Source organism: Macrobrachium rosenbergii, chromosome 47, assembly GCF_040412425.1.
Source record: "Macrobrachium rosenbergii isolate ZJJX-2024 chromosome 47, ASM4041242v1, whole genome shotgun sequence".
Classification (NCBI taxonomy): Eukaryota; Metazoa; Arthropoda; class Malacostraca; order Decapoda; family Palaemonidae; genus Macrobrachium; species Macrobrachium rosenbergii.
In genome coordinates, this window is record NC_089787.1 from 38120624 (window position 1) to 38143602 (window position 22979).

At 36.5% G+C, this 22979-nt stretch overlaps 2 protein-coding genes across 5 annotated transcripts in view; one reads left to right on the forward strand and one right to left on the reverse strand.

The window, feature by feature from the left end:
• LOC136830778 (uncharacterized) overlaps positions 1–22878 on the reverse strand; it is a 69379-nt gene extending 46501 nt beyond the window's left edge. Inside the window, exon 1 of the mRNA XM_067090688.1 lies at positions 22239–22878. The gene's annotated coding sequence lies outside the window, so the exon portion shown is untranslated. The remainder of the gene's footprint in view (positions 1–22238) is intronic.
• Positions 1–22979, forward strand: part of LOC136830777 (transcription activator GAGA-like) — a 131916-nt gene that overhangs the window by 74031 nt on the left and 34906 nt on the right. The gene's annotated exons all lie outside the window — the stretch shown is intronic.

Sequence of the window (22979 nt, forward strand, 5' to 3'; positions counted from 1 at the left end):
ACCGTTGAAATGTTTTCATGCGTAAATACGATTAAATTGTTTATTATTTATAATATAGCCAATGTATGTACTTCGTATGCAACATGTAATCTGTAATATGTGTGTGTGTGTGTGTGAATGATTGCTTCTCTCAGCAAGGAGATGTGTTCAAAGGCAAGGCAAAAGCGTTTGCGGAATTTTGTACGAAATAATGTTTTGTTTTCTGTAGGTCGTTCGGTTTTATTATTTATATTTGTGCATCCAATAAAAACTGGGGCATTTGCTCAGCTTTATAGAGTTGTGGACACTTTAATACCGTATGATTCTCTCTCTCTCTCTCTCTCTCTCTCTCTCTCCTCACATAAGTGGATGATATGACAAAAACATAGCCTTCTGCCTCAAAATCAAACCAGAAGGCAGCAAACCAAAGTCCTTCGTTTTATTTTTCCGCGCTCGAAGAACGTCTTCCCTGTCACCAGGTGTTCTCACTTTTGTTTCCCAGATCCTTGACCTTCAATCTCGAACTTGTTTTGAGCTCTGTTGCATTTTTACCTTTCAAAACAGCAAAGATTATTTTGTAAATGTTTTCATCATCAAGTTGTATGGAATCCAGTGGAGTTTGTCCATATTTTTTTTTTTTGTGTGCAACATAAATTGTCAACAAATTCCACGCTTATTTAATCTTGAACAAAAATGCAAAGCAACTTAAATATAAATGCTTTTTTGAATAAATACGTTTTGAGGGACAGGTATACTAATTATGGAAACATAGGGATCCGTTATTAAAAGTAAAAAGTGTGTGTGTGTGTGTGTGTGTGTGTGTGTGTGTGTGTGTGTGTGTGTGTGTGTGTGTGTGTGTGTGTGTGTGTGTGTAAGCTCTCGCATTCAGGGGGAAATGTTCGTTCTTTCGTTCCTGCAGGATTCAGTCATTGTTGTCCTCGACCTTCGGTGACTTATAACCTTCCATCCTTCAAAAGGCCGACTCTTGCATCCTTCGGGGCTTCGACTGCTTTCATCTATGTCTTAACCTCAAAATGAAAGTGTTGTTTTTCCTACTTCTGAAGCTGAAATGAATTTTTGTTTTTGCCCATGATTTATGGAGACCTAATGATTAACTGATATGATGATTATTCTAAGAGAACGTTCTTGTGGAGCAAGTCTAAATGGCCATTAACTTTGAAAAGAAACTTATAAGATAGGATGACGAAATATGACTACACACACACACACGTATGTGTTTTATATATATATATATATATATATATATATATATATATATATATATATATATATATATATATATATATATATATATATATATATATATATATATATATATATATATATAATTATATAAAAATTTCTTCTCAGAACTCCATTTGTGAAATGTCTTGCAATGGCAGTGTTGAATTTCCTCTCTCGGGTAAGAAATGACAGTATCCTTTTTCTTGGACCCTTAGAGTTTAGCTTCAAGTGCTTCAACTTTTACTTTCTACCCTAGAAGGACCCTGCAAGTGTTGTCCGTCAGCAAGTCCATTGCTAGCTTGCCTGTGCTCTTGATGCATTTTTATTAAGGACAGTTCCACCCATGAGAGTGTACGCACACTAAGCGTGGATTAAAGAGGAAGTATTAGAGCAGGGTTAATGCCCCTGCCTTGCTTACAAGAGGTTACTGATAACTGCAACATGTCTTTGCGCTTGGGTATAGTTAAACGTTTATCATAGATTAGGAGATGTGAAAGCTAAGAGGGTCAGTTACTTTGCATTTGCGAATGACATGAAATGGATTTTATGATTTTTGTTGCTCTTTTTAAGCCTTCCTGTCAAATTACAGATTTTAAAAGTACTTTAAAAGTATTTTAGTGTGATTCTAAGTTTGTGAGAAGGCTATCTTTTGAGTTTGTGAGGCTTAGCTCTCAACGGTTTGAGATTTTTCATATTTGATTAGATATAATGCATAAATATGTTGTTTCATGGAATTTAAACCAAAACCGATAATGTTCTGTCTGTAAATATCGTGTTCGAAGCATGGATATATAACAGTAACATTAACGGTAGTCATGCATCAGAACTGGGCTAAATGTTAACAGTCAGCGGCGTATATGTCAACTGGGTAAAAGATCAGCTCAGTACAGAACAAGGATTTCCTTGAGACGTAACTGTAAAAATCATGCTATTGTTTAATGTCCTGCGGGTTCTCCCCGTTTTCTTGAATAGTGGTGTTTTCTTTAACTGCCGTTTATAATCTTTTAGGTTGCACTTTGGATTGTCATGTTCGCCTTTGAAATATATAATAACTTACATCGAGAGTATTTTCCATTGATAGTTTGTGTATTTCTCATATATTTATTCTTTTGAGATCAGTCATCCCACAACATGTCCTGACAACCTATCGTTCAGGAATTGGCCGCGTTGTTAACCCATAGGTTGCTAGGCCACGATAATGAATCTCTCAGGCTCTTTGGCCAGGTCTATGATATTACTCAGTTGGTGAGATTTTCTTTCCGTCCACTGCCAATTATTAAAACCCCAATATAGTATTATAATGTATCTCCTTACAGAAGAGGTCTCGAGACCTTACAGATGAGACCCACCACATTTACTCAGTTTCCTTCTGTATTTTTTCACTCTTATAAACATGGGAGTTAGGCAAAAAAAAAAAAAAGTTGTTAATCCTTTGCGGCTTCGGCTTGATTGCAGAGGATTGAAACATAGTGGCAGAAATAGACAATATATATTTCTATGTTCCAGTATGTTTTCGTCCTCTGAAGATGGCTTAGCAACAAAGCCGAAACAGTTCAGGATTTACAACCATTTTTTTTTTTTTATATTTCTTTGTGGTTGTCAGACATAAATTTCGCGTCAAAGTTATTGTAAACAGATATACGTATACATACACATACACACACATATATATACAGTATATTATTACGATCCTTTCATTTTCCATATGTGTGTATGATATTTTGTCACTATTTTTGCACATCGTATTTTCATACTTCAAATATTAAGCTGAGTTACCCATTCTTCTCGATTATGGTGGGAAGAAGACCTTTTATTGCCACAGAAGTAGAATTTTATCAGTTTATTTTTTTTTTAACTATTCTAATAGTACTGGAGGGATTCCTCAGCCATGACCTCCAAACTCTAGCCAACTTTTGAGGAAAAAAAGGACATAAAAGAATCCAAGGTCCCCATAACACTGCGCTGCCAAGGTTAGTATCAGCAGCATCACAGAAGGGCATTTTCTCTCTCTCTCTCTCTCTCTCTCTCTCTCTCTCTCTCTCTCTCTCTCTCTCTCTCTCTCTCTCGCTCGCTCGCGCGAGAGAGTTACCATTCTATAGCTACACAATCGTTATGAAGCTATTTTTCAGTTTATGGCTGACAGAAATACGGATGGAAGAATTTGTAAGTTATCTGAAAATACCGATCCTTTGTGCTCACGTGTATGAATAAATAGTAGACACATTATATATATATATATAATATATATATATATATATATATATATATATATATATATATATATATATATATATATATATATATATATATGTGTGGGGTGTGTGTGTGTGTGTGGTTCAGATAAATTTAACTATTTATTTTATTTCCCCTTGTCTATTTTCTTTGAATTCGGACGTTGGTGATCCGTATGGTGGAAGCTTATTTTTCTTATATCAGTGAATATCATTGTTGCATTTGAACATGCGCACGGTATTATAACTATAATAATATGTTATTGTGACTATATCAATAATGATGACAATGATAATTAGCCTGTAAGGGTTGAAATCAGAGTTTTGAATGAAACAGAAATGAACGCTCAACCAGTACCCTTTAATCGTTGATCTTTGGTCTTTGCTTTTCTTTTCTTACTCATTTATTTTTTATTTTAATTTTGGCTGATACCGGTTGGCAAGTACTGTGCCCTCTTTCATCCCTAAGTTGATCCCTATTCTTTTCTTAGCATCTCGAGTCGAACCCCCTTTCGTGTTCTCGTGACTCTGCATTTCGGAATGACGTCACTTGTCATGTCAGCTGTTTCGGTGCGGGGGTTAAAATTAGACTGCCAACGGAAGGAGTCGGCGCGAGGATCGGACGGATCCTGATGAATGAGGTTCTCGCTCAGGGTTGGTCTGAGCGAGATTTGCTCTTGGGATTATTCGAGAACTGAGAGCTCCCTTTTTAACCTCAGGCGCTCGCGCGAATGTTCATAAGTTTTTGTGCTTATTGACATTTTACACGTTCTTGTATTCGTTGGCTGTTTTGTTTATTATGTAACTCCTCCAAATGTTTTTTCTCTGAAAATTTAATTAAACTCTCTCTCTCTCTCTCTCTCTCTCTCTCTCTCTCTCTCTCTCTCTCTCTCTCTCTCTCTCTATATATATATATATATATATATATATATATATATATATATATATATATATATATATATATATTCATACATCAGAGGTAACAAGTTTTGGAAAAACCATCCGCATTAAGAATTTTCCTTTTGATGAGTGAAGCAAAAACTCGAGTGTAAGTTGTAATACAAAAATTAAAAAAAAATCATGTAGCTCTGTTTAAAGAATGTATTAAATTCAAAATAATTTTTACAGAATGTTAGCAACGTTATTTTATTCCTGGATTATAAAAGCGAAGACTTGATAACACTGGACCAAATTATAGTACTACATTGATAACATGTATTAGAATCCACTCCGTAAAGCATACAAGTCCTAATTCATTCCTCTTCGCAGAAGAAGGATTTTCTGCCTATCTGCCTATGCAATTTGGGGGTGGTGCCGAAGAAAATAATACAGTTACTTCAGCAAGACCTGGAGATGTTGGTATTAGACTCGCGCTATACTACAAGCGATCCGGAATACGTAACGCATTGCTGTCTAAACAGTGGACCGGATTATGTAATTCACAGCTGCCCTTGCATGGAAGGTAGTTAGACGAGTCAGTTGTTGTTGTTGTGACAGAATAATTAAGAAGAGGAGTAGAGGCTAAGTGAAGGATAAAGTGGAAACGTTGAGGTCAGCTGCATACAAAGAGAGATGAAGAAAACCCAAGTGCTTTAGGTGTAACTGGCCTGTGGTATAAATTGATAATTTAATCGCTGTAAACGCAGTAAGTGCGCTTACAAAAAACATTATGGAGAAACAAATCCACAGTTATTTATCTGTACAAATATATTTGCAAATCAAGCTCAAGAGAGAGCTTTCGAGAATAAGTACTAATCCTCATTTCGTACAGATTCTCGAAAGCTCTCTCTTTAGATTTATTTTAAATATATTTGTTCAGATGCATAAATGTTGATTTGTTTCTCCGTTTTAAGACTCGTGTTACTGTAAGTGTTTTTAAAGAATATTATTGACAGTCGGCTGAATATGTGTAAGACAGCTGCATACCAGCTGCAAAGCATAGTACACGAGATGATTCCAGAAATTTCCAGGAATATTCAGATGTAGCCTTTCCTCGGCAATTAATGGGGAGTTGGTTGGGCACAGGGGGTTATGCATCATTAGCCATTCTAATGATATTAAAATGCCAACCGGTTCGGGTTGCCCTAGGTTTCAAGCCACGTGTAAAGAAAAAGCGCTAATGCAAGAGTTTAGAGGTTGGTTGTCCCAAGTTCGTCCACTGGCTGCAACCTGTGGAAGACAATGGAGCGAAAGGAAGCATTGTTCATTCTGAACACGGGTCTCTCTTGCCAACTTTGCTTGTGTTCCAAGTCTTGTCACCAGGAGGACAGAAATTTGGGTGAGTTAACCTTTGCGTAACTTAAATAACGAGTATAGTTCCCCTCTTTAGATGTGCAGTCAGTCGCTCGGAAAGATAATAATCAGCTGAAACAGCCACAGCCTTGGTAGCGTGGACATGACTCTTTCTTAATGGACTGGATATTTCGTCGGTCTTATGAATATTGGAGCTTTCGTTATTTTATTGATATTTACACAGGAGTTCATTTACACAAATGAGTGCACGAGGAAGTGAGGTATTGAAAATGCGGTTATATTAACCGCGTCGTAATCAGTTGATAGAGGACAGCTCTTTGACGTGGTTCGGATGGATAATCCTACATTCTTCTGTTTCGATATTTCGTTGACTCGGAGAAAACACACCTTTCATTTCTGGATGACGTCAGAGGGTCGGTTTTTACTTACGAGAGAGTTGATGACTCAAGGGATCCGTAAATGAATTTATTTTAGGATGCTGAGCAGACGCCCTACTCGAGTAGGGCTTCATCTCGGTTGTGACAGCGTGTGTCAGTTACAGCAGAAGAAGTCGAAGGCGCAGTGAAAATGAGAAGAGTCTTGCGTCATCGAGCCAGGTGATGCCTTGGGTAAGGGGTTTCCCCTTTTTGAAGTTGGCGGCCCCTACTATCATTCTCTCGGATTGTCCGCCTTCGTGATTCTCATGTGGTCCGACCTGGGGTGGTAATTTCTGGGCTTTTCAGGTGGCTGGGTCTTGCGATTGTCGAAAATGGTCTATCCAGTGATTATTAAATCATTCGTTCTGGTGATTCTTATGTGGTCGTGATTCTCAAATTCTCGAGTGTTTGTACCGGTTCGCTCTTGTGATCCTTTTGTTTGTTCATTCCTCCTTTTTTTATTGATTTTTGCAATTTCGATGCTCTGCTTTAGACTAAAAAAAGGACGATAAGGTTTATCAGCTATGTATAAGTCTAATCTCATTATATTAGCCGTGGTGACTAGACACTTTTTTACAGGATATTTGCAACGGAATGGTTTTAGGACGCCGCGCGTTGTGTATTGAGATGAAGCCAGTTTAATCCTAATCCCAGTTCAGTGTTAAGATGACTCAGAGTATACGTTTTTTCCTGTTAGTATCGTAAGTTTTATATATATGTGTTTATATTTTTTAAAGCTTGCGTTTGTTCTTTTGAATTTTTGGTTTCGTAAAATGGGTGAGACGGAATACCATCCACTTACATTTTACTTTTCATATTAGACAGTTGAGAGAAAATTGTATGTATATAGCAAGTTATGACTAATACAGGTTTTTGTGACGTTCTCTTTAATAGCAGAAAAGCGATCATGCATAGGAAAATGAGGGCCCTTTAAAGAAAAAATGAAATAAACAAACCAGCATTTTAAAACTAAAGTTTGAATAGCTTCTTGAGAATATCCAGAATTTTTCAAGAATGTCAACAACTAAATTTTCCTGTTTGAGCTCTTGTTACATCATCGTGAGTGACAAATGCCAGAGCCCTCTGTTAATATTACACATCCTAAGCTGGTCGTATATTTAGCCTCCCGTCTTCATCCTTCCCGTTCATGTTCTTTGTGTTTTGTTATTTGCTTTATGTCAGGTGTCAAGGCGAATCCAACTAAATTGTCGATCCATGTCAACGACGTTTTTCTCCTTGTGCGCGCACGCACGCATATGGGGGAAGGGAAGTTGGTTTTGTGTTGAGGGCGTGGAGCCTGTGAACACCAGTATGAGCCGGTCGGGGTGCATTCTCTCTCATCCAGAGAGAAAGAATGGTAGAGTAGTGATACCAATGTCTGGGCGATCTTCCAAACGTAATGCGACCTCTCGTTGTAGAAGACGGGAAGAAATCTAAAGCCATCTTATTTTCGTTGGCTTGGAACTGGTTTCAGTTGGATTTCACTAGTCTTTTTTTTTCACTATTCATGGGATAAGTTGTAATCTTTTACCCGCTTGTCGAATACGGATTACGAAGGAATGTTCACACTTCTTTTACTTATACCGTCTTTTGTGCCCTGCATTTGATAAGCGAGCAGAAAGTTACACGACTTGCCCCATCAGTAGTGAAACATCTGTAATGAAATCAGTTTCGAGTCAACAAAAATAAAATGGATTTAGCTTTTCTTTAATATGAATGGCTTTAGAAAAAAAGCATAAATGTCACTGCCGCGTATTTTAACCGCCTTAAAAAAATAAACGTCAAGCAGAGTAGGACTTAATATATTTGTACATATGCGTAATTTGTCAATATTTATAATTTTTGTATAATTATGCAGCGTAGTTTTGGAAGTTACTATATTCATTTATTCGTTTTTTGTAGACGAAACTACTTCCTGTTCTCGACACTCCCCCTGGCATGTGGCTCCACTGGGCGTGACTGTTTTGACTATCCGGTAATGAGGACAAGTCTCCTTTGGCCCATTAACCGGATTTATCCTGTATCAGGTCATACTGTAAGAGGGGATGTACATAATTCCCTGTCAGATTTTATTTACGATGAATTTAGATTTTATCGTTTTAGGTATTATGCTCGACTGAGCAAGGAGATTGGAGTTCATATATATATATATATATATATATATATATATATATATATATGTGTGTGTGTGTGTGTGTGTGTGTGTGTGTGTGTGTGTGTGTGTGTGTGTGTGTGTGTGTGTGTGTGTGTGTGTAAGATGGAAAGGAACTGTGGTACTTGTTAATAGTACAAGGTAATCGTGTAAGTTTTGTAACAGACTAATTACAGTGATTACTAGATCTACATGGTAGTTAATGTACATATTGATTAAAGAAGGTCGAGTTTACTTGTAGATATATATAATTTGTTTTTTTTTATTATAGAGGTGTAAACATTCGTTACAGTTTTTAGATAATTCATATTGAGGGATATTTTAATTTTATGATTACCTAACATTATCATGAATTATTAAGTGCATTTATTCAGTGTCATGATTTAGTTTGTACTTCATTGTAAGAATTAACAAATACGCATGATTTTATCACTATTTTAAAAATTTCACTGGGAAAGAGTTCTGTTGTTATTTTATGCATCCTCGCTCTTTGTTTTATCAAGTTTTCGTCATTACAGCCGATCTCCACCTGTGACCTTTCATGGTAGCCTGCATGGGATTGACATGCAATGTCCAGATTGGGATTAGTTTTTGTAGGGGCTCCTTATAAAAAACGACTTCCGGGACAACATATGTTTAGCTCCAGTTCTGGCACTGGAAAGAGACGAAGGAAGAGGGACAAGTCAAGGACAGATTTCGTTTTGTTTTCCTTGAAAGTTCGGGTTTTTAGTGACAGTTACAATTCATATGTAAATCTGTTAAGATGTGCTTGGTATTATTTTTATGGTTTAAACACGGGATTAATAGGTCACTGATAAGAGACAAAAGAACACAAAGACATATCGCGGTTAAAAGCTTGAAAGAAAGTGCAACGCGAATGAAAAAAAAGCACCCAAAATACTCTAGGAAAAGATTGCAGTCTGTCGCAGCGTGCTCACCGAGGGAGAGCCGTACCAGGTTGGGCCCCGGATTCAGCTGATACGGGATGGGGTAGGGAGGGGTGGGGATGGCTCTGCTTGTAGAGGGGGCAGGGGAAGTGACTAAATCCCCTCCCCACTCACATTCACACACACGCACACGCACACACCTGCTATCCTTTCCTATTTACCCTTGCTGTACACCTGGATCTCAATTTATTTAGGTCATGGCTTTTGTTATCCATCTGCAAGTGTTAAGCCGGTTCTGTTTTGTGGAAGATTGTGACGCGGTGATTGTAATTTGAGGATGTGATAGTTGTAATGATGATCATGGTGATGATGGTGAAAATTGATCATAATCATTGTTATGAAAACTTGATTGTTAATAGTTGTAGTGATGGTGGTATTACAAATGTTATTCTTACAACAGTAATGCAACAGTGATTAACATTATCTTTGTTACAGTAGTAGTGCTGAGAGGATCATAATGAGTTTTTAGTGTTTTAGGCAATGACTTATCCAAAGTGGAATTAGAACGGAAATAAGGGCACCCGCCTTTGGTGACCTTGTGGTGACCCGCATTGATTATCCACTCTTTCAGTGGCCTTGAATATTGTCACGGTGGAGGCGAGCCGGCGCGACACCCTCGCATGAATGTGACGCGCTTTTGGTATGATTGATTATCATTGGTTAGCCGGGTATGGAGAACTGTAAATTTTTTCCCGCACAGTTTTGTTCATAACGATCAATTTTACACTTTTATGAGACGCTGAGGTTAAGATTTCAGTGGAAGTTAATTTCGGATTGTGTATTACCTTTCCTATTTTGTTTTGTTACTTGACCATTGTTTTGGTGTATATGTACCACTTCCACACACAGTATGTATGTATGTATGTATGTGATTTAAACCTATTCCTTTTGGGTTGCTATAGATTCCCCCCCCCACACACAGGTATGTATGTATGTGATTCAAACGTATTCCTTTTGGGTTGGTATAGATTAACCCACACAGAAGGCTCTTGAGCAGCACGTGGAATCCCCCCCTCCTCCCCCGCCTACAGTCATTCACTTCTATCTTGCACGCAATCTCGCTTCCTGAACACTTGATGTATGATATCGAAGAAACAGTTTTCATAGAAGAATCGATGCTGGCTAAAAACTGATACTTCCCTGTTTGTATTGCTAGCATTCCTTTTTATTTAATTATATTAATTCAGTTATTTACGTTTAAGCAAAATTTATGGCATAGACGAAATCAGATTATGGATTGTAGGCTTGGATTGTTTAAGCAACCTTTTGAGAAATTAGTGTAGCCATTAATTGCTACATTTGTTAGGAAGGTTCTTTGTCATCCCTCAAGAAATGAAAGGTTCCAGAGTGTAGTTGCAAGGAAAGTAATGAAAGATACCATTTCCCAACATCATTTTTTTTTTTTTTTTTTTTTTTAAGATCTGAATCGGAGACAGTCCGTTGTGTCACTCAACAAAAGCTGTTTCACTCTTCAAATGCTGACGCAAACAAAGCCATTGGGGCACTTACATTATTAAATCGGGTTAAAGCACCGGGAACCTCACACTTCTTTGCCTGTCCCAACATATTTATGCTTTATATGACAGCTTGCTTATTATTAGATTTACTAAATTTAAGGCTGTTAATCCAAGCATTGAGGCACTTTCGGCCATTCAGCGTAGCTTGTAAATTATGCTTCCAGTGACATTGCTCACAGTCGTTGCTGGACTGGATAACTAACATCTGTCTTCTCAATCTGGTAGCCTATGGATGATTTGTTAGTGTGCCCGAATTTTATTTGTCACCAACCATAGTTTTCCTTTGAATATTTAAAAAGGACATGGATGTTATACATGCTTTAGTAAATGATGTCATATTTGTACTGCGCGAGATGAGGTTGCTTTCATATGGTGCTAATAGCATAACTCTATAAAATGTCATTGACTAAGCTCGAGTATCTAAAACAGATGTAGGGCCCTTCTATTTTTATGATGAATTTCGTATGTTCTTGGCCTTTGAAAATGCCTTATATAAATAAAATTATTAATTTGATTGTTATTATTATTATTATTATTATTATTATTATTATTATTATTATTATTATTATTATTATTATTAGGAGTAGTATTTTTGAGACGCCCATATTTTAATCATCAAGTTTAACAAGGTATGGATTATGCTAGGACCCATTACAGGATAGAAGGCCCATATCTGAAACAGCAAAGAAAAAACTTCTGATAGCGCCTTTCATTATGTTTTTTCCGAGAATCCTAATTATCATTACCTTATACTAATAATTACTTCGTAATCTAATGACACAAGCCGTCGACTGTACGAGTAACCTTTGGCGGAACAGAAGGCCTGTGTCTTAAAAATTTCAAAACTAAGTTTTGTTCTCACAAAGTAATCTCAGAACAAAGACTACGCCATATAGGTTGGTATTAGAATAGAATTTTTTACCCAAAATAAACCCCACGAAAGGAGCACGGGACTCGGCACTGCAGTCGCTGGAAGTGCTAGGGATCATTTTTGAACTTGAAGGCTTTCGCTGAATGCGGAGCACAGCATTTGGAGAAGGGTTACGTACTACATACATAGAAGAGGTGGGTGGCCTAGGGATTATTTACTGCGGGATATCTTCCGTTGAAAGGCATAACCTACCTTACGCAGCAGTTGGCCAATTACGTTTAGCTGGGGTCGTCGTCATAACTGTATTCTACCCACTGACACTGAATATTCTCTCTCTCTCTCTCTCTCTCTCTCTCTCTCTCTCTCTCTCTCTCTCTCTCTCTCTCTCTCTCTCTCTCTCCCCCCTTATATTCCTTATTATATGTGCCACTTTATTATTTTATATGCTTCTCATTGCGATTATAAAGCAGTAAAGGTTATGCAGGAATGGTGTTTCTCTAAGATTTTTAAAAAATATATAATTGCTTTAATAATTCTCCAAAATACTTTTTTACATTTATATTCTTAAGAGAGACAGATATGTGTGTGCATATATACATACATACATACATACACACACACACACACACACACACATACATTTATAACTGAATCACGAGAACATGGAACGTGATGAATATATAAATAAAGGCAATGCCACGAAGGAAAGCGAAACAATGGAGTACTGCAAGGCCTTTCGCCTTATAGTCTGCTAAGTAAAGGACTATAAGTCGAAAGGCCTTGCAGTACTCCATTGTCTCTCTTTCCTTCGTGATTTACATACATACATACACATACATACTGTATATATACTGTAATATATATATGTATATGTGTATATATATATATATATATATATATATATATATATATATATATATATATATATATATATATATATATATATCGATCGTAATATATCTTCGAAATTTGTAAACATAACTTTTAAGTGTAATGAATGGTCAGTGAAAGTAGTTTGAGTAACTGTTGAAAGCTAAGTGAAATGAAAGTTTTTACTCTAGAATGATAATTGAATAGTCATTTCGTGAGCTGTTATTGGTTATTGCCGAATGTTGATGGTGCTGAGTTCCAGGAAACTGAGTCAGTAGTTTCTTGAGTGATTTCAGTGAATATCAGGACCACCGAAGAAACCGAATTCCAAATTTCATTTGACAAATCTTGGAGATTATACCTGAAGGTTTTGCGATTTTTTTTATGTTAATATCTGTGATATTGATGAGCGTTATTAAATATAATATTGACAAGCATATTGTTTTACGTGAAAATCGTCCCATATACATTTTAGTTGGTATTGAGTGACTAATATTTGTCATGTGTACCTTTCTTCGTTAATTCTTTCGCATTTAATTGTATATTTACTACTACTGTCGTTGGTTCCTCTTAAACGTTTTGCAATTTGCTATGAATTAAATTTAGATAGTTTAAAATAGTCAAACACTTGTCTTCCTTGAACTAGTATATTGCATGATGTCTTTCATAACAGAAGTATTTTTCATCAGTTTTTGTGTTCCAAGCTCGATTCTGAAACGAAGAAGGAAGTGATAATTATTGTCCTTCTTTGTCCTTGTGTCTGGAAGCTTGTCTCCCTTGTTCGCAAATACACTCAAGGATCAGAGCTTTTTGCGGCAAGCGACCAAGACTGAAATGTCAACCATTGTTAATTGGATCTGTTTTTATATCTTATTCTGTATATTTCTCGTGGCTTCCTAGATTACACATGAGAACAATTTGATGCAACTCATGATTAGTTTTAACACGAAGTTGTTACTTGAACCACTACAGTCTTCATGAGCAGAACTAAATTTTAAAAAACTTACATTTGCTGAACCTAAGATTTTATCGTATAAGGAAACCTAAGGACGTCTCTCTCTCTCTCTCTCTCTCTCTCTCTCTCTCTCTCTCTCTCTCTCTCTCTCTCTCTCTCTCTCTCTCCATCAAACCAGTGTTAACTCCCCAATTGACTATAACCTTCTGGGAAAGGGATTGCATGGTAATTGAAGTCCTCTCCTTGGTTTTATCTGACACGCGCAAGGAGGAGATTGCGCAAACGTTAGAGATTATAATTGACTCGCCAGACTCGTCTGTGTAAGTTCCTGTCTTTATGTCATCTCTTTTTAGCTCTTCGAGTTTTTAGAATTCTTAAAGGTCGGTAACTGTTCATGTAAGGCACAAATGTTTAATTCCATGGCATGAAAAGTACAGCTAGTAATACAGTGTTTGTGAGTGAATAACTCATTTGGAACTCGCGTGAAGATTTTGAATTAATTTGATCCCGATTTTATGGGAACTAAGTCGACAGCGATTCGATGCCGATTATATCAAGTTGTAAGTTGACATTTTCATCAGAGTAATTTAACAATAACTTTTATTGTTTGTAGTAATCTACCATTAAATTTATCGTTGTTTAACGTAAATGTAAGTACACTTTAGCCGTGACTAAGGTACTTTAACATTAACTTTGGTGCGGTTTAAAGAGGATAGACTATTTTGGGTCACTGAACGTCAGTTTTAGCATGCGTCCTTAGGGGCGTCTGTTGTCTGTAAATTAAGAGCTGAAAGCTTTTCATCACGTGACTTCAAACCAGACAGGGGTTGTTAGTCTCTGTGAGGAGCGCCCTGATTGTGCAATGACCATGCTCGCTGTTGTTATTTATTAACTCGAAGGCCTTCTTAATCATGAAGTGGTATCAGCCAGATGGGCATCAACTGATTCCGATGTCATTGACAAGACGAAGTCGGAAAGAACCTAGAGATGAAATGATTGCAACACTCCCCCAGTCGGTGGCTGAAATCAATGTCAATGGTGTGAGACCTCCATTCAGTTATATCCATCTGTGCGTTCTTTACTCTTGGGGGAATAGGCTGCGTTCAGCTTGATGCCGTTGATGATGAATAATATCCATCTCTGCTCAGTGCAGTTAAATTAACTCAAAATGTCAGGTTTTAAGTTTCTTTGGTAAACGATGACCTGTTATTGAATCATTCTTGATGTACCTTTTTTTAAACATTACAGCTGTTAACTAAAGATAAAATGTAATTTTTTTATAAATATTTTTCATTAAGTATATGATAAACGATGTCCGTTTTTTAACAGTACAGGCATAACAAATGGTAAAAGACGTGCTTTTTTAACATTTTCTTTTATATTGATTGATAACGATGAACTTATATCATTCTTTCTTGACTCGTTTATAAGATGTCTTTTTAAGTCGTCGTGGCGTAAATAGTGGTAGACGACGTCTAAATTAGTTAATTAGTGTCATTGTTACGCCCGTCTTAAGCCTGCTTTGCTTTTTTGTGCTTGATAACCAAGTTGATCATTTAAAACACAAGAATGCATTGTGTAAATATATATATACGGTAAGAAAAGTGTTTTGCGATCATCAGTTTTTTTTCTTTAGCCCTACACTAAGGTACTGTGAAGTTGGAATCCCTGAAATGACAATTTACGTATCGTCTTAGAGATATTTACTTATCCTCTTATAGAAATAGCTTTAAAGCTAATTGGTTGGGATCTCTGAGACTGAGGTGGTTTGGGTAGGAGGAGGCCTGGAAAGTTATGGAGAAAGAGGGCAGGAGACTTAGACATCATTAGATTGAGTGAATAAGATGCACAAGCAGAAAACTCTGCTGGTCATCCATGCAATGCTAACAATCACAATTCCTCATTAAATATCATAACTTCCCATTAATTCAAAGTGAAAACAATGATAGGAATGGAAAGCTGCATGTTCACATCGACTGGCTCGGTAGCTATTACGTACTGGTCACCTGACTGGGCATCATCAGTCGGCTGTTAGATAACAGTTTGGGTGGAGGAACCATCTCATCCTTATTTGACATGGATAGTGAAGTTGCCATATGATGGTTTCTGTCTCTTTTTTGTGAGAGTTTTTTAAACCTTTTTCCTGTTTCATCAAGTGTATTTGGAGTTGTCCATACACACACACACACACACACACATATATATATATATATATATATATATATATATATATATATATATATATATATATATTATATATTATATATTATATATACATATATATTATATATATACATATACATATAATATTATATATATATGTGTATGTATGTATGTATGTATGTATGTATGTATATATATATATATATATATATATATATATATATATATATATATATATATATATATATATATATATATATATGTGTATGTATATATGTATATATATATGTATATATATATGTATGTGTGTGAGCGATAAGATATATTTGATAGAAAATTATGCTGTAAATTATGTCCTACAATTAGATTACGTAAATTATTCTTCACTTGTAATTACTGGCATCCACAGCAGTCGTAAGTCATGACGAGACTATCCCTTTTCCTACTGCGGGAATGCTGCGCCCTGTATGCACAGCACGAAAGGCTCTGCACTGCCCATCCGGCACAGCATGCGCTCTTCCTCTCCGACAGATTGCGTAATCCTGTCTCGCTGGTCGGGATAGCACATCGTCCCCTTGTTGTTTTCGTATGTGAAACGACATTCTTTACGTTGATGCTGCTAAAACCTGTATGACCAGCAACAGTCCTTTTCTAATACTGTCTGCCCCAGAGAGGAAAAGGCATAATGAATCGAGGCTGAACCCCCCGTACAGAAAAACTTCTAATGAGGGGGAAAGGAATATGTATATATATATATATATTCATATATATATACAACCATATATATATATATAATATATATATATATATAAGATATATATAATATATATATATATAATATATATATATATAGTATATATATATATATATATATATATATATATATATATATATATATATATATATATATATATATATATATATATATATATATATATATATATGTGTGTGTGTGTGTGTGTGTGTGTGTGTGTGTAGTTTTAGTGTATGTTTATTCGTAAATTTATGGGTATATAGTGTTTGTACATACGTTTATTCTTGTATTTGTGTGTTTATTCGTATTGTAAAGTTTGTCAACGTAAAATGAACGAAATTTCTCCTTTAACTCGTTCTCGGTTTTTTCTTGGGCTTTTCTTATGCATTAATTGAGCTATATTAATGACATAATAAATATTAGCATATTACATTAGCAGCAAGCCTTTCAGCATTAACTCATTCAAACTAAAATCGATTTTTTATCATATATTTATGGCATGGATTCTGAAATAACCCTTAACCATATGAGCTTCCCAGTTCTGCATAATTTTGAATTCAGAGAGCTGCGAATGTTGCACATTGTCTTGTATTTCGCAGCCTCATTAATTGTACATACTTGCACACCATGCCTAAAATAAAGCCGAGTTGACCTACTTGCCAGCCAGCCTTGCTTGTGCTTTTGCTTGTTTCGTAATCGAAGATTTGGCAGGGAGAGCTCAACCTGGCATCGATGGCGTATGACCTTGGCGGGATACAGGTAGTCCTCAGCAGTGCTGTATTGTCATATGTAAGCTTGTCTTTTGGACAACGATTAACCTTTCCACCCTTACTTCATACCAAGGTGCCCCCTCTCTCTCTCTCTCTCTCTCTCTCTCTCTCTCTCTCTCTCTCTCTCTCTCTCTCTCTCTCTCTCTCTCTCTCTCCGATACATAACCTTCAGTCATTAATAAATAAGAGTCTAGTATTGTGTTCCTACGTGAAACAGTTATTCACCAGGAAACGTCTAGTAATGATAATATCGTTATTTTTATTATATCTAACCAAGAATCAGTATTATTGAAAACACTAATTGTAAGGAAGAATTCAGATTTCCATCGTTTACAAAGTTCATACATATTGATGGAGAAAGTAAGCTTGTGAAAATTTCCTGGACAGGTTAAATGAGACTAAGCCAGCGGAGTAAATATAGAAAGTTAGAATAACAAAAATCAAGCAAACAGCTGCCTCTGTTTCTTGTCTGTTTGGGTTTAAAATAATGTTATGGAACAGTGGGGTCACATGAAAATTCTTTATCTCTTTCACACACAAACGCACAGACATAAATACATACGTGTCTGTGTGTGTGAGTGTGTGTTTGTAAAATTAGCCAGTGGAATTGTAACTTTTCCCCGTAAGAACCATCTACTTAAAATTGTAGGTTTGGAGATTCTGTAATTAATGCACGTTATGTTCACCGCATACAAATCAGTATTTTTAAGGAAACATCTGTTATGTTAATTACCAAAGTCGAAACCGATGAATGTATAGAGAAATGCACACCTAATCGTCGTAAAAACTAAGACGTTCCTAATTGGAAATAAACACCCAGATTAAATGAAATGTAATTGAATAACGCGTTTTTTTTGACGTTTATACACTGTTTTCGTTAATGAAACAGGATAGTAAATTTTATAATGACTAAAGTGAAATTTGTTTTCTTTTGAACTGTATAATGTTTGTTATTAAATAAAACTTTTAAATGTTTAAACGGAAAAGCTTCACTGACCCTCAGTACATTATGTAATGATTCTAAATCAGTAAAAAAAATTCTAGTTGGCACCACTTTAATGGTCAGATTTAGCTAAAGACCCACGCTGTTTTACTAATTCTGTATGCAAGCCCAGTAATGTGAGTAAATGCTTTGTTTGTACGTAACCCAGTTTTTATTGGTTATTGACATTAGCGTATGTTGGTGTACGTACTCACTTGCAAGTGTTAACCATGCATCATTCCTTTTTCCCTTCTCATCCCTGCATATTCTATAATTGTCCTGAGGGGGAGTGATTTTATAGGTAACGTTCTAATTTATCCAAATATCTAATTTTACCGTGCTTGCTTTGGGTTATTTTGCTCTTCCGGGCAATAACCCTAAGGACATAATAGACTGAGGGATCATTATAAATTGTACATTAATTTGCAGGTAATATTATTGTCTCTTGGTGCCATAATTGTACATTAATTTGTAGGTACAGTAATGCTATTGTCTCTTGGTACCATTAATTCTTATTTGATCGGCCCAGCCCCGATTTGCAGTCCCACTAATGTTGAATGGCTTCACTGGGTACATTCCGCGGAGGAAGACGACTTAGCCGCATTTCCTGAAAATTCCGTGTTGTCCCTGTTAACCTAACTAGTAAATTATGAATCTGGTGGTTATATGTCTGTGGAGGATTGCAGCCAAAGATGAAAAATCTAAAAGCAACTTCATCTCAAAAAGAATTGCTGAGACCCCAAAGGTTAGCATTCCCCGTAATCATTCTCCGTAAGGGGAAAGGACACACAAGGTGTCTTGCTGAAAAGTGTGACCGTGTGGCTAACCAAGGTGATAAAAGTATGTCTGAATATGGGAAAGGTTTCAAGGGATGGCTGTAAAGAATAACTGTTCGGTTTTATAAAGGTAAAGGTAAGAGAAGATTGTAAAGAGTAAAGATTACTTATTATACTAGGGAGGGTGTTTGGTAGGATTCTGATCGAGAAAATATGAGGACAGAAAGATGAATAGGGTAAGAAAAATGTGAGTTTTGACAAGAGAGAGACTTTGTTAATCAAGTGTTTATAATAAACCATATATGAGATGGCTGAGAACAAGGGGATAACCTGCATGTGGCATACATGGACCTAGAAAAAGCTTTTGATAGGATGATAGAGGAGAAATAGGGAGGGAGCTGGGGATGTACGACATAGAAGCTACTGAAAACAGTTGAAAGGTTTTTTTAATGAAGAGAATGTTTGTTAGAGTATGTAGATTGAAAAGGGACCGGTTTGGTGTAAAATGGGTTTAAACTAGGGCTATTCATGTCTCTGTGGCTATTTTATATGTATATGGTTGGAGGATCCTGAAGGTATCTGAATAAATTTCCAAATGATGGTAGGATGAGAGAAGAGGTGAGAGGTAAGACAAGGAAGGTAGCAAGGTGTGTGCAAAAGATTCGGAAGAGAATTAGGGTGGCAATGGAAGTCAAGATTGGAATGTTGAAGGATTGTCGAGCCAATTCCTCTTCATGGAAGTGTAATGGAGAAGTGGAATGCAAATGAAGGGAAAAGAATTAAATGAGATGGATTATTCTCTTAGTATATATGATGCGGGAAGAATTGGAAGGATGAGAAATAATGATAAGAATTGATAAAGAAAAAAAAAAGCTATTATAGAAGAAAGTATTGCTCAGGGTTTTAAGATTATTCGGGCCTGTGGAAAGAATGAAAGATGGTAGTGCATAATTTAAAAAGTGTTAGTAGGGGAGAGGAGAAGACCTAAAGAAAACTGCCTAATATAGGAAAAACAAAGTATGTAAACGTGCGTGTGTATCTATGTGAACGTGAAATACTTCAAGACACTACTAGAAATATAAAGGTAAAGTTTCTTCATGACTTGAAAAGCCTCAGCACTGCTTGGGGTTCAAATGCTTCACCAGGCTTCAGTGTAGTCTCACACACCTCTGACATATAATCATGACTTCGTTTTGTTTGTAAATGTTTATATGCAAGGGTTGCTACAGTTTATTAAACTCACGTGTTCTTTGTAGCCGTCCTCATTGTTAAATATGACAACTACCACCACCCTACTCATTGGAGACTTTTCAATGTTTTTAGCATAGTACTCTCATTTTAGGAAGTATGGTACTATCATCACGATTCCTTCCTGCTCCTTGACAGTGTCCGAAGATCATTTGCATAGCTCCTGCCACAGTTTCTTGCCTGTTTTTCACTGGGATCTTGCGTAATATATTTCACCATCGCCAGTGTCATGTGTGTCCGTCGCTAAATTCTGATGCCATCAGCGTAGAAATTTACTCAATAATGCACATTCATTGTTACGTAAACATGGTGTTAGTGTGTATTTGTTTCTTGTATACATGCAAGTATGGTGTTTGTGTGTTTAAAATAATGAATATGATTTAGGTAGGAAATATTTTCCCGGGTAATATATACCAATTAACAGCTAATGTTCCTAATTCACTATTCGTTCTTTTTTTATATCACGATCAGGCATCTCACACATACGGGTTTCAGTAAAATTTATATTATATATATTATATATATATATATATATATATATATATATATATATATATGTGTGTGTGTGTGTGTGTGTGTGTGTGTATATATATATTTATATTTAAATACAAACATACATACATACATATATATATATATATATATATATATATATATATATATATATATATATATATATATATATATATATATATATATATATATATATATATATATATATATGTAAAATTCCTACTGAAAACCCGATGTGTGTGATACTTGGTCGTGATAATGGAAAAGGGCGAATTGGGAATTTGAAATATTAGTTGTTAATCGGTACATACTAATGGGGAAAATATTTCATCAGATGTGAAGTGAGTTGGCGGCTGTTGATTCAGAAATGGTCCATTTGAAACGAAAAGAAAAAAGTTGCTAAAAATCAATACAACTGCAAGTTGAGGCCACTGACAAGAAACGTTGTTGCTGGCTTGCGTTTTTGTGTGATTGATCAGCTGGAGAGGGGCAGAGGTTGGCTGGTAAGTCAATAGAGGAAAACATAGATCACATCATTCGGCTGATAGTGGAGTTAATTGTGCAAGTCACTTCATTTCTGGGGGAAGAAAAACAGGGTTTTAATTAACTTAAAATCGCCAGGAGACCCCTGTGAGACACGAAGAAGCCTTTTGATGAGGTGTCCATTTTGACTGCCCGAAATCTCGACAAAGCTTCGGAAAATGCCATAGCCCCAGGGTGGAGTTGGCAGGTTATTTTGACACCCTGAGCATTGATCGCACAAGGGCCGGACTTCCCCGGTTCCATTATCTTCATGACTGCAGCTTTGCAGGTGAACGAGCGCTTCATTTTCGAGAGGAAAGCTTGACCTTAGAGTGTTTTGCCCACCGTTTTTCTATTGTTTATCCCAATAAACTGAATGGATCCCCGTTTGTTTTTCCCCCACCAAATAGGGATACGGCGCCTCTGGTGTTAGGGTTACGGCATTTGTGGTGTTTGTAAACAGGCTCTGCGGGTGTTTTCTCAAGGTCAACGCGGAAGCCTTACTCTGTCGCCTGTAACCTTCTTAACTGGAACTCTTCGTTTTTGCTCTCGGTACGATCGCTACGGTTTCCGTATTTCAGTTTTTCATTCCTTGAGGTCATGAGGCCATCTTTCTAAGAAGTTTTAAACTGTTTACACGACAAGAATTGTAACATTAAACTAAATAGAGCGGTTTGCAACAGAAAGCGTTGCATTAATGTGCATTGTCATTTTCTTGTGTTCATTTCCCTTGCATTTCAATGACGCTGCTTTTATTCTTATTCAGGGCTTAAGGCTTGTGCGGGTTATGTTCACAAATTGTTTGTATACCCCAGTAAAATGACACCCAAATATTACAATCGGTAAAATAATCTGGCAAAAACATACCCCCGTTGTCAAACACTAGGTATAAATTAATTTTAACTTAATGAAAAACTAAAGAGCATGAGATGTGCTATTCGATTGGACACCACGGCACTTAAAAACAAAAACACCTAAAAGGAATATCTGAAACAACACAATTATCACCTAACCAAATGGAATGCACTGACTGGTAATCCGACCTTTTAATCTCTAAAGCATGTGACTACTTACCTGTTGTTGGATCCCTTTGTCTTCTTGTATTCCTTTACCTCTTGTATTCCTTTATCCTCTTGTACTCACTTGGGGATCTGGATGGTATGTTCTTAGAGACAACGGTACTTGAGATGTTCTTCAGAAAATCTGAACTTATTCACAATTCGGGCACAGAAATATGACTGTAATTTTAAGGATGTAAACTTTTTTCCTATTAAACTTTCCGAAAAACACGTCAGTATTTGTGGTAGTTTATAAGTATCCCAATGCAAATGTACTGTGAAATTAATTCTGAATACTAATAATGTTGAATGCACGGGTGTAGTAAATATGTTTTTATGTCTGTTTACCCCAACGCCGACACGCTTTTGAATAAAGTTAGAAAAAGATATTTATATATATTCAGTTGGAAAACATTAGTCTAATGTGAATGCCTTTGATGAGCAGAGCAAGTATCAGTGTGATTGGAGTAAGTACACTAGATTATGCTGCCGGTAGTGCACGGATGATGATGACAAAGTCCGAACACAGGAGAGAGAACCCTTGCAAGAAGGGAGAAGCACAGCAACTCTGCAGGAGCGTGGTCGGGCTGATGTTGAGTCGTCGGGGTGTGAGCCGCCAATGTGTTAACGTTCGTTCAGGGAACGACATCGTAGCCAGCCATGTGCCCCGACCACTACGCAATACTTGCACACGCACGGACGAACGTACGAGCACACCAGCAGTTACCAACTCGCGAACAGACTCCCTTGCCCTTGC